Source organism: Dermacentor andersoni, chromosome 6 (genome assembly GCF_023375885.2).
Source record: "Dermacentor andersoni chromosome 6, qqDerAnde1_hic_scaffold, whole genome shotgun sequence".
NCBI lineage: Eukaryota > Metazoa > Arthropoda > Arachnida > Ixodida > Ixodidae > Dermacentor > Dermacentor andersoni.
The window spans coordinates 140,693,130-140,706,527 of NC_092819.1; the positions used below are offsets into that span (position 1 = coordinate 140,693,130).

General features: G+C 44.4%; 1 long non-coding RNA gene across 1 annotated transcript; it reads right to left on the reverse strand.

Annotated features, from left to right (window-relative positions):
* Positions 1-10,314: 10,314 nt before the first annotated feature.
* On the reverse strand, positions 10,315-13,100 carry LOC129384674 (uncharacterized). The gene is made up of 3 exons (XR_008612349.2): positions 13,017-13,100; positions 11,839-11,901; positions 10,315-10,488 (listed from the first exon to the last, which is right to left on the reverse strand). It is a non-coding gene; the product is annotated as an uncharacterized lncRNA (long non-coding RNA).
* Positions 13,101-13,398: the final 298 nt, after the last annotated feature.

The following is a 13,398-nucleotide window of genomic DNA, read 5'->3' on the forward strand; positions in this document are numbered from 1 at the left end:
AGGCTCGACTGGACGGGTGCATCCCGTCAGCGGCCGTTCCGACAAGTCTTCCGGTGTCTTCGTCTGAAAAAAATAGCGCTGGACTACTTTCGTATGAAAAAAAATTTACTCCTATTGTTACACCACATATTTTTCTGCAGTGCAAAGCAACATGAACCGTCTGTTTGGAGTGGACCTTCTGGTGGTTGCCGCGATCGTAATTGGTAAAAATTGCCTGTTGTATTCATATTTTGCTTTTTCTTCACCCTATGGTGGAACAAAATCGTGCAATACAATTGCGAACCCGCAACATCTTCCTGTGATTTTAGATAGATGAAGGACGAGTAAAAATTTTTGAACGTGTTGATGCTCATCATTGAGCCACTTAAAGAAAAAAAAGGATTAACATTTTCCGCTCAGACATTGTGCACTGATGTCACTCCGAGAATATAAGAACAACGTGCACACTCCCATTTCAATGAACCTCGAGGACTACACGAACAATAAGAAGCTTGCTTACAGTCGCCGATGCAATGAGAATCAAATGGTTTGCTGGGCGCTTGCAGGTGCGCTGTTTTTTGAAGTAATACTTATATTGCGAAAATAAAGTGCAGTCAAAAACAGTAATGTATCCTTATGAACGCTATAGCGAAGTGAGCAATCATGTACTATGATCAAATTATCGCTTTTCCTGTAATTTCCTAGTGACATAGTCCAAGAATTTTTCCAGCGGTGTCGCATCTCGTTGAGATCTATTTAGTGCAACGTTATTGGGGGATCATTGATCACTTATAAGCCTTTGCCAATAAAAGACGTATGCCCAAATTACGGCGTACATTTCTAATAAACACATTACCTAAACCTCAACCACTACCACTTAACTTACAATGTAAGCAACGTACAAATATAAACCTCACACTTCCGGCACAGGTTAGGCTAATATTTTTCACGTTGACATTGACTCTTCGATCGGCCATCATATTATGCAATACATGGCGAATAAAGAAATCTTGCGCTCCTGTATGCACGGAATCAAGTTATACTGGAGTAGGCATAACCCTTATTAGCTTAAAGCACTCAAGGCTTTTGCATCCGACCACACTTCGTTGTCGAATTCACTGGACATGCCTTAAGATATGCATTCTGTGCAATAAAGTGTAAGTAAACGCCAAATACGAGAAATGTGTGCGCCGTATTGTGAATTCGCGCACCGCGTTTGGTGGTGTCTTAAGTGGAAATGAGCGCCTATGGCATTCCGGGATCTCTTTGTCTCGTGGCACGCTGTCAGCTAGACAAACACCCAGTGGCCCTGCTGAACGGCGAAAATGTATTTGGTGCCTCTCAGAGAGGCTCTGTCCTTGCAGTGAACGTAAAAATAAGGCCTCAGCTCTGACCCTCATCATATGGATATAGAGACGTGCTTAATGCTTCCTCTGACAAGCTAACAGTTTGTGTTAACGTTCTTCCTTCGGTAAAATAAATGCAGCTTCTGATCTTTTGCAAGAAATTACACCTGATCTTTGTGAGCGGTTATCATTGAAAATGCCCTTATTAGATTTCAAATAGCTTTCTTCTGCGTTTCAGCTTTGATCGTCATGGTTCCGAATGAAGCTTCTTGCCTCGGCGGCGCTATTGGAGGAATCAAAGCTCCCGATATGTCGGGCAAGAAGTGAATTATTGCGCATCCGGAATCAAGCTATTCCACCCCTTTCATGCTCTGCATGACCGCTACGCCTGCAATAAAATGCCTCTTCAAGATATTGTTGTGTAAACATTCATTTCTTATATAAGATACACAGCTTGTTAGATATGACTAAAGGAAAGACGCGAGTTGTTCTGTGCAATTTACGAAATCGCTATCACCACGCTGTCGTCCATGTTCATGGAAACGGACGTTGTGAAGAGAAGACGCAGTGTCCCTTCTTTGCGAAATAAGGCGGCCGGAGGGAGATAAGTCCGTTTGACTGGGTTGAATTTTTCTTTATCTAAATATTCCGTAGACATCATGACATCATTGATGATATTGATTGCAGCTATGATATGGGATGCGTTTACAAATTTTCTTATAGTAATTCCCTTGATCCGCCTGATTCTCTCCGCTCATGAGAGAGCGAGTTTTTTGACTTTCAATCTTGATGTTTAGATTCGAAAATTTATGCGCGAAGTTGGAGATTCCACGTTTAAAGTCTGCGTGACGCCTAAGGTTGGACATATCGTACCTGTCGGTCTGGCAAAGCAGGGACTAGGCTGGCTGCCGCAAGATTGTGAATTGTGTAGAAATACAAAAATACGAAACAAAGTGTACTGTCCCGCATTCGCCACTGTTCATTGGAACAAATAATATTATGCGCATTTTGCTGATTGGGCAGCGCCGGCTTCAGTGAGAAGCGACTTGCATTTCCTTCAAAGTTTATTTCCCTTTCAATTTGGTTTGAACACGACAAAATTACAGGTGGGCTCGACAAACTTTTCGGACATAAACAGGACGCATGGGCCAATCGAGAAGGTGGTGCAATGAAACATAGCGGCTGAAAGAACTCTCTGTGCCGATGGAGGATTGTCCGGAAGTGGCACGTGATGCACGAATCAGATGTTGCGAAGAGCGACTTTTGGATCCAAAGCGGAATGCCGGCGATCGTGGATTCGTCGTTGGATGTTTGGGATGCAATGCTGTCAGAAAGAGATTAAGTCAAACCATTGCTTGCGCGTTTCTTTATAGCGTTGCAGGCGGATTTCTACGACTTTGCTAATATATGTCAGAAAACTAGAGGTCCCTTGAGCATGTCACACAGTTAGAGAAATCATGTCTTTATATGTTTTAAGGTTTAAAAGCATGACAATACTTAATACGATTTCCCGAGGTCTCCTGTGACCTTAGCGCACACCACTTTCTATTTACGAATCACATATTTTTCATTGTGGTATTTTTATTCCTCTCTAAAGTCAACAAATCTTGCTTACGGTTTTCTTTATACCATGCCTTCTTTGCGTATTATGTTCGTGAGGATGGCTGCCACATTAAAATTTTGACTATTTATTGGGGTGGAATCTTTACGTTGCAAAACTTCTGCAGAAATAGGAAAACAGCTATTACTAAAATTTTTCAAATTTGAGAAAGTGTAGAAATTTTCTAATTGTATTTCTTGCCATGGTCGTATGAGGGTGGGGAGCACCGCAGCGCAATATGTGAATCACAATATAAACGCTTATTTAATCCACCATGTGCCCAGAAAAAAAAGTAACAGGCACGCGCAAAGATAGCAGCGAGCATAGTCGGCTATGGTTTGAAATTTCATGAGAGGGTCATGTGCGCCCGCTTCTGCACAAGACACGCCAAACATGTTACCGCAATCGCTGGCGACAGCATGCCTTCCAGCAATTAGTACACCATCATTGTAGCTGATAGGATCAACTTTGTGCATACATAGAACTATAGATAAATTTCATGAAATTCCAATACCTGCAGGTGCGTGTTCTTCCTTTGGCCAGCGAAAAGCGGTGATCGGATACATATAAATAACATACACGGCTGAATGCCGCCTGTTAACGATCATCGTCCTGATGTTGGAAACAAACATAAAAGCGAAGAGAAAAAAACAACGAAAGCACCTGTATTGAAGAAAAACACATCAAAGCAACAAAGCGAGACAAAGCCCCTATGTTCGTTTGCCGTGCGCATAAATGCTTGAGAGGCACCACGTGGAAGACTTGAGGTCGCGCGCGACGCCGCTGGCGATTGCGAAATGGTGGCTGCCGTGACTTCATAGTCCATTGCGCCAATACGCCAGATGATGTTCTCGCGAAGGAAATAGCGGTGGAAAAACTTCTCACCATTTCCTCGACGGCGTATCGGGTGCCCAACCCAAGCACGCTCGCCCGGCTGGTACTTCACGTAGCAGTGTCAAAAACTGTACTGTCGGCTTTTCGCCTTTTGGGGGGCTGACACTTGATGCATAGACCAGCGAGTTGGCATGCCTCGGCTCGCGGCAGACACGAGATTCTCATCGTTAATGATTGGCGGCATCATGCCGTCGAGAGTCGTCGACGTGTTCCTTCCGTAAACCAGGTTGAACGCTGTGATCTGCGTTGCTTGTTGCACTGTCGTGTTGTAAGTGAAGGTAAGGCACGGAAGAGCGGCATCGCATGCTTTCTGTTCGACGCCCATGTACGTAGATAACACGTCCGCAGGCGGGTTAATTAGGCGATGTATGTAAGGCCATTCGTCAGCGCGTGGTAAGCAGTCGTCCAGTGGTGACTTTTCTATCTGTATTCCAGGATAGCTTGAGTGAACGCCTTAAAAGCACTTCGCCTTTAGTTGATGGGGACTTCTGGGGGTACTATGACGCCGTAGCATTTATTCGATGAAGAATGTCACTACTTTCACAGCAATACCTTTAAGTAGGGCATTCGTTTTGCTGCACAGGAAAACGCAATCGGTGGCCATGGAGGATGATCAGTTGTTCCCAGATGTTGAGTTCGGGAAGGGCTGTAACATATCTGTACAAATAAAGTGAAACCGTAGGCACGGCAGCGCGATTGGCTGCAGCAATCTCGCTGATCATGAAGGGGGTGTCCTGTATCACTGGCAATCCCGGCACGTCTAGACGTAACGGGTAATGACGATGTTCAGACGTGGCCAGTAATGCGACTATTGAATCCATGCGAGCTTATGAGAAAAGTCTAGATGCATTGTTATTGGGCCACCCTGAAGGGCGTTTAGAAATTCAGGCCGCCGTGCTGAAGGCACAACGAGAAGGAAGCTGGCGTGGACTCACGAGAAGTTTTCTATAGGAGGACCACGTTTACCCACGAAAACGACTATAATCCGTGCCCTATCATCCTTGGGACAAAGACGGGCTTCCTATCCTAGACACTCACATGCCTTCTTAGCTCCGTGTCAACTGGCTGTTTAGGCCAAGTCGTAACAACCTATGGTCCTTAAGGAGAAGTCGCCCTCCTGGTCGTTTTGTGGCGGGTGAGCAAGAACGCTCGAGAAATTGTCGGCATGAGAGTTTTTTTTTTTTTTTTGTCGGGACTTGTATAACACGGTGATGCGATTTCTTGCAGTCCTAGGCCACATGTTGCTAAGGGCCCTCAAGGGACTGTTAAATTGGCTATCCAACACAGACTGTGATGATTCTTTGCGGCTTTTTGCGGCCTTCCATATAGGTAAAGGCCAAATTTTTTGGCAGCCCGAATTATTTCCGGACATTCCATCTCAGTAGTGGAATAATTGGCCTCTGCTTTCGTCTGCAGGCGTCATTTTAGCTATGGACATGGCAGCACCACCGTGACTATGTCAACCTAAAATTCCGCTTCTTGTGCAGGTGCTCTACGGATGCATTTTCCTCGGATCGCTCACGGGTGCTTCTTTTCCACTTGATGGACAACGTCTCTACGGGTACAGCGGGCCACTGCGACTGTGCACGGGTTTCAGGAACCACGCATCTTCGACATTAGACCGACAGGCCGGACTGCACGTGGATAACGCGGGTGACACCTACCTTGCTCGCGGTGTGACGTCAACAAATTCCCATGTGATCACTCGATCGACACCTTTAAAAGGGATGCCGGCTGCATTCAGTAGCAATGGACACGGCACAACCACCGTGACTGTCACCCCATGTTTCACTTCTTGTGCATGTTGGTAAATGCAAATATGGTTTATGCAGTGATTATATCAGCGGGGGGAAACTCCCCTGCTTCGGTGGCAGAAGTAATTGGCGTCATTTGTGTGCAGGGCGAACCCGAAAATCCGTTTCCCATGCATGCCCTCCTAGATCGTCGCGCGCACGCGCGCCGATCCAACTGGCCGAGCCCTTCCTCCTCACAACTCCTCTCCCCTCGCCCTTCCTCGTAACTCCCTCGCAACTCCCTCACCTTTGACTGTCTCCGCGCGCGCGTGGTACAGCCCCGCCAGCACGACGGCGTATTTTGCTTTCCGCGGATGATACCGCACGGGAGAGTAAAAAAGGAAGGCGAGAAGGACGGCGCAACTCCCGCCGGACGCCCTTGCTCACTATTGGTTCTCGCATAGAGGTTTAGCAGGATGCGTTGTTGGGCAAGTTGGTTCATTGTAATAGGAAATATTGATTGCGCTTTCTAGACAATCACATGTAAGAAGACAGGACAGGCGCATGCGCCTGTCCTGTCTTCTTACATGTGATTGTCTAGAAAGCGCAATCAATGTTTCCTATCGCATAGAGGTGACGTAATGCCTGCGCGACTCTTCCCATGACTGCCGACAACTAAAACCCCTCAATCTCCCAAAGTAGCGCCATTCGCTTCCCTCCTCCTCCGCTCGGCGCGGCCTCGACGGTGGCGCCGCCATTGGTGGGCCTGCCGTAGCAGACCACGGCTAACACGCTACGGGAGGAAATCCGCAGAAAAGTTCGTTCGAGCCCTGCGGAGCAGTTTTTTCAATCGAGATCTTTCTTCGTCAGTCGATAACTGGCCTTTAGAATTTCGTGTTAGGATTGCGGAGGAAATACAGAAAATGACCATTATTCAAGGCGTACTTAAGGCGTGAAGCGCTCGACGTTGAGAGTTCGTGTTGCTGAAACACGACGCAAGCACGCGGTGTACTCAAACACGCGCGTAATTACCAAAGTTTCAGGTGTTGACAGCGTGAAAGTAAGTGTACGTGGTTTCGTAGGTTCATTCACGTACCTGCACGACACTTTTGTTCGGTCGGCGCGTGGGAGATTCCGGCTGTGTGCCGTCAGCAATGCCTGGCAACAGGGCCGTTTTTTCATTGCGGGGTGCTTTGGTAATCGTGACGATATATATATATATATATATATATATATATATATATATATATATATATATATATATATATATATATATTTTACAAGTACTGCTCCAAGAGGGCACATGTAATGGCTAACGGAGGCCTCTGAAGAGCACATAACATTACACTAATGCAGGCGTCGCAGGGAGTGTTCGCATAGAAAATTGGCTGTCCGCGATCCTATACCCCCTTGGCATGCACAGGCTTCGGCGAGCCCCATCCAGCGCTGGTTCTAGCTTTGGTGTTCCCGTTGCCGCTTTGGTGCCCTGAAGGCGCCGTCAATAATGCGAAATAATGACAAGTTGTTACACTAGTAAATAAAATTTATTGAAGAAATACAATCGCGCCGAGGCGCCAACTTCTAAAGCAGCGCTAGCGCACGAGTATTATGAAACGCCAACGAGGAATTTACCGGCCTACGTACGACTCTACGATCAAAGTGCACGTTAAACATCCCCAGGCGAGCTAGATAAAGTTATCCGGATCCATCCACTACGACCTCCATCCTAGCTTTAGTCGCTTCGGAACGTTAAAAACATTAATCACCACAACCCAAATCAATACATGCGGGCGTACATTCGAAGCTAAAAGACTACATCGTAAGTCATAGTCAGCCTTGCAATAGCGTCGAGAATGTGCGAACTTCTGGTGGAACTCAAAACACACCCTGAATAAAGTCGCTTTTCTGTCACAGGCCAGCTGCAGATGCGTGCATTTCACCACAAGACGATACTACATGAAACAAAGAGAGCACATTCGAAAAAAGAAAGTCAAACAAAGCGCTAAAAACCACGCAGAGCATGAACACCCCCTTTTTAGAAGCGGAAGGCGTGAACTAGGCTCAAAATAAGAGGTTGTGAGTAGCCGTGGCCCTTACTTCACTAAGCCGTGCGCTCTTTGCCACTTTCTCGAAGTCAGCCCGCCCGATCCTGCGAATCCACACTTTTTGCGTTGCGCCCGCCGGACGGCAAAGCAAAAAGCTTTTTGCCCCCGCTGTGTCTGTTGCGGCAACCGAAGGTGCAGCAGCATGGCATCGCAATTAAGTTCTCGGCCTTGCACATTTTATTACGCTAACGCACTCCGTCAGTCCGCCTGCCGTACTTTCGTCGCGCAGGCCCAACAATGGAGGTCGGCGCGCGCTGGAAAAAAAAATATACAAAAGCGCGGCGCCTGCTTCCACCTGACACAGATTGGCCAATGGGGGAGCGGAGGAGGCTGGGGCGACAGGAGACGTGGAGGAGGACGCGCCAGGGTGAGCGGGGTGGCGGAAAGATTAAGAATGGCGCTACTTTTGAAAGCTTGAGGGGTCTTACCGACAACGGCCTACTAAAAAGCTGTCGCGCGCGCGTGGTTGGCGGACGTCGGGGCGCTCCGCGCACCACGGGTTTTTTTCGATGGCGCCTTTTAGGCAAGAAGTCGTGATAGCAGCAGCATAAATTTTCATTTACGGAAGCTCTTTTCGCTACTTCTGGCGTGTGATGAATGCAACTGTTAAAAGTGCCCTTTACATTACGTGCCGCCTAAGTGGTGTATATTCCAGTTTGCAATGCATTACTCCAGGCTAATTCGCAGTTTAGTTTTGTTGATTTTCGCGCATGTGGCTTTGTCGTGCATGTGGCTTTGGCATGGGCTTTGTCTCGTTTTGTTACTTTGATGTTTTTTTTTTCTTTTATACAGGGGCTTTTGTTGTTTTTTTTTCCTTTTCGCTAGTGTGTTTGTTTCCAACATCAGGACGTTGATCGTTAACAGGTGGCATTCAGTCGTGTATGTTATCTATATGTATCCGCACACCGCTTTTCGCCGCCCAAAGGAAGAGCACGTGCCAGCAGTTCTAGGAAGTTCATGGAATTTATATATAGTTCTATGTATGCACAAAGTTGATCCTATCGGCTACAATAATGGTGTACTAATTGCTGGAAAGCATGCTGTCGCCAGCGATTGCGGTAAAATGTTTGGCGTGTCTTGTGCAGAAGCGGGAGCACTTGCCCTCTCATGAAATTTCGTACCATCGCCGACTATGCTCGCTGCTGTCTTCGCGCGTGCATTTCGTTTTTTTTTTTTTTTCTGGGCACATGGTGGATTAATTAAGCGTTATTATTGTGATTCACAGTTTGTGCTGCTGTGCTCCGCACTGTCATACGAACTTGGCAAGAAATACAATTGGAAAACTTTTACAATTTCTCAAATTGAGGTATAGCTAATTTGAGGTATCGCTAATTTCATAGTTCTGCAGAAATTTTTGTATGTAAAGATTCCACCCAAAATAAATAGTCGAAATTGTAAAGTGGTAGCCTTGATCACGAACATAATACGCTAAGAAGGCATGAGATAAAGAGAACCGTAAGCAAGATTTGTTGTTTTAGTGAGAAATAAATATATCACAATGAAAAATATTTGAATCCTATATAGAAAGCGGTGTGCGCTAAGTTCACAGGAGACTTCGGCAAATCGTATTAAGTATAGTCATGTTATCAAACCTTAAAGCACATACAGACACGATTTCTCTAACTGTGTGACATGCTCAAGGGACCTCGAGTTTTCTTTCATATATTAGCAAAGTCGTAGAAATCCGCCTGCAACGCTATAAAGAAACGCGCAAGCAATGGTTTGACTTCATCTCTTTCTGAGAGCATTGAATCCAAAACATCTAACGACGAACCCACGATCGCAGGCGTTCCACATTGGATCCGAAAGTCGCTCTTCGAAACATCTGATTCGTGCATCACCTGCCACTTTCGGACAATCGTCCATCGGCATGGAGAGATCATTCAGCCGCTATGTTTCATTGCACCGCCTTCTCGATTGACCCATGCGTCCTGTTTTTATCAGAAAAGTTTGTCGAGCCCACCTGTAATTTCGTCGTATTCAAATGAAATTGAAAACGAAATAAACGTTGAAGAAAATACAAGTCGCCCCTCCCAGAAGCCGACGCTGCACAATCAGCAAAATGCGCGTAATAATATTTCATTCGATTAACGGTGGCGAATGTGCGACAGTACACCTTGTTTCGTATTTTTGTATTCCTACACAATTCACAATCTTGCGGCAGCCAGCCTAGTCCCTGCTTTGGCAGACCGACAGGTTCGATATGTCCAACGTTAGGCGTCACGCAGATTTTATACGTGGAATCTCCAACTTTGCGCATAAATTTTCGAACCTAAACATAAAGACCGAAAGTTGAAAATCTCGCTCTCTCATGAGCGAGGAGAAGAAGGCGGATCAAGGGAATTACTATAAGAAAATTTGTAAACGCATCCCAAACCATAGCTGCAATCAATATCATCAATGATGTCATGATGTCTACGGAATATTTAGATAAAGAAAAATTCAACCGAGCCAAACGGACTTATCTCCCTCCGGCCGCCTTATTTTGCAAAGAAAGGACACTGCGTCTCCTCTTCACAACGTCTGTTTCCATGAACATAGACGACCGCGTGGTGATAGCGATTTCGTAAATTGTACAGAACAACTCGCGTCTTTCGTTTAGTCATATCTAACAAGCTGTGTATCTTATATAAGAAATGAATGTTTACACAACAATATCTTGAAGAGGCATTTTATTGCAGGCGTAGCGGTCATGCAGAGCTTGCGAGGGGTGGAATATCTTGATTCAGGATGCGCGGTAATTCACTTCTTTCCCGTCATATCGGGAGCTTTGATTCCTCCAATAGAGCCGGCGAGGCAACAAGCTTCATTCGGAACCATTACGATCAAAGCTGAAACGCAGAAGAAAGCTATTTGAAATCTAATAATGGCATTTTTAACGAAAACGGCTCTTAAAAGATCAGGTGTAATTTCTTGCAAATGATCAGAAGCTGCATTTATATTTCCGAAGGAAGAAATTTACCACAAACGTTCGCTTGTCAGAGGAAACATTAAGCACGACTCTATATCCATATCATGAGGGTCACAGCTGAGGTCTAATTTTTACGTTCACTGCAAGGACAGAGCCTCTCTGAGAGACACCAAATAAGTTTTAGCCGTTCAGAAGGGCCACTGGGTGTTTGTCTAGCTCACAGCGTGCGACGAGACAAAAAGTTCTCGGAATGCCGTAGGCGCTCATTTCCTGTTAAGACTTAGACACCACCAAAAGCGGTGGGCGAATTCACAATACGGCGCACACATTTCTCATATTTCGCGTTTACTTACACTTTATTTCACAGAATGCATATTTTAAGGCATGTCCAATAAATTTGACAATGAAGTGTGGTCGGATGCAAAAGACTTGAGTGCTTTAAGCTAATAATGGTTTTGTCTACTCCAGTAAAACTTGATTCCACGCATACAAGAGCGCAAGATTCTTTTATTCGCCATGTATTGCTTAGTATGATGGCCGATCGAAGAGTCAAACTCAACGTGAAAAATATTAGCCTAAACTGAGCCGCAACAGTGAGGTTTATATTTGTTTGCTTAAATTGTTAGTTTAGTGGTTGAAGATTAGGTAACATGTTTATTAGAAATGTACGCCGTAATTTGGGCATAATTTTTTTTGCAAGGACTTATCAGTGATCAGTGATCCCCCAATAGCGTTGCACTAAATATAACTCAACCGGATACGTCAGCGCTGGAAAAATTCTTGGAATATGTCACTAGGAAATTGCAGGAGAACCGAGAATTTCATCGTAGTACATGATTGCTCACTTCGCTCTAACTTTCATAAGGATACATTCCTGTTTTTAACTGTATATTGTTTTCGCATTAGAAGTATTACTTCAGAAACAGCGCCCCTGCAAGTGCCCAGCAAAGCATTTGATTCTCATTGCATACGCGATCGTAAGCAAGCTTCTTATTGTTCGTGAAGTCCTCGAGGTCCATTGAAATGGGAGTGTGCACGTTATTCGAATATTCTCTGACTTACATCAGTGGATAATGTCTGATCGGAAAATGTTAATCCTTTTTTCTTTAATTGGCTCAATGATGAGCATCAACACTTTCAAACATTTTTACTCGTCCTTCATCTGTCTAAACTCACAGGAAAAAGTGGCGGGTTCGCGATTGTATTGCACGATTTTGTTCCACCAAAGGCTGAAGAATATGCAAAATATGAATACAATAGCCAATCTTACCAATTACGATTGCAGCAACCACCAGAAGGTCCACTCCAAACAGACGGTTCATGTTGCTTTGCACTGCAGAAAAATATGTGGTGTAACAATAGGAGTTAATTTTTTTCATACAAAAATAGTCCAGCGTTAGTTTTTCAGACGAACACACGGGAAGACTTGTCGAAGCGGCCGCTGACGGGATGCACCCGTCAAGTCGAGCCTTTTTGTGTCCTCGTCTAAAGAGTTGTGCTGGACTACTATCGTATGAAAGAAAAACTGCATCTGCAACTAGCCGTACAACGCGTTCTGTTAAGTGAAGCATGTGATTTGAACAGGTAAACTGCACTGGCTTCCGTATTATAAAACTTCTACGCTATACGCTGACAGCAATATCGTATTTGCAATAATGGAGTCCCGTAAAAACCTAAAATATGGTTATATCTATATTTCTTTACATACAGCCCAACCCCTTTCGCGTGGCACCGAACTTCACATGCTATAAAACTGACAGCGGTGTTCTACAACCTCGCATGCAAACATGCAGTTTCAACATCTCTAAACCTTAAATTAGACGAATAGAGCCTACACTAGGACTGCTGTTTTCAAGTCATGCTACTAATTTTACTTTGTTTGAGTATTAAGCATAATATTTTGTATTCGCCTTTACTATCTCTATTTCATCGCAACCACTTCTTTTGTCGTATGAGACCACTGTCCCAGGTGTAAGCGTCAATATGCTTCTCTATCACAATCTCTATGAGTCTTTTGAAATTATCCAGATCTAAAAAAATATCTTTCCCAAATTGAGCCCACATAATTTTGACCATTCAGTGTCTTTTTCTCTTTTACAAAAATCATAACAAAGTCATAGACCTTCCAGTAATACTCTGGTGAACGTAGCCATTTTGTATAGAAGCTTTGAAATTGAGTGTCATTGGTCGCAATATAAATTTACATTTCGTTAAATTTAGGCAGAACACCAGTCAAACACAAAGTTCTATATGCAAACTATGAAAGTTTCATTTCATGTAATGAGATGTACCATGGGGACATCATGGGGACATTTTCGTCAATTTCCGAGAACATATTTAACTGAACCAGTAAACCTAGGAGCTGCACTGTGAATGAAGCTTAGGTACCATGAAGAGCCCGCGATAAAATATTGAAGAAAATTTAACTAAAAAGAGTGTTATGCTCACCAGTGGGTCTGTGGAAGCCTGAGTCTGAAACGTTGCTCGATGAATTTAAAAAGGTTGAGTTCTCCTTTATATACTGCAAAATCTATTTGGGGTTCTGTTGGTTTTTGCAGCTGTGTCGAATAAAATGACTGAAGATACAGAAATTCAATTTTGCGGGATGTTTATGTGACGTATGTTTTACATTCCTACAGCAACAGCAGTCATTTGAAAAAGGTCGTACATTAAATATAACGAAGCAACAAAAGAACGAAAGAAATCGACCATGGGTCAGTACTGCACCTTGAAAAAACTAACAATGCCGAAGCGATAATTTCGTTTATTGCTCCTGACGTCCGGTGGTATTCCATTTTATCTAATGAGAGAGCACGATCGGGCATCATTC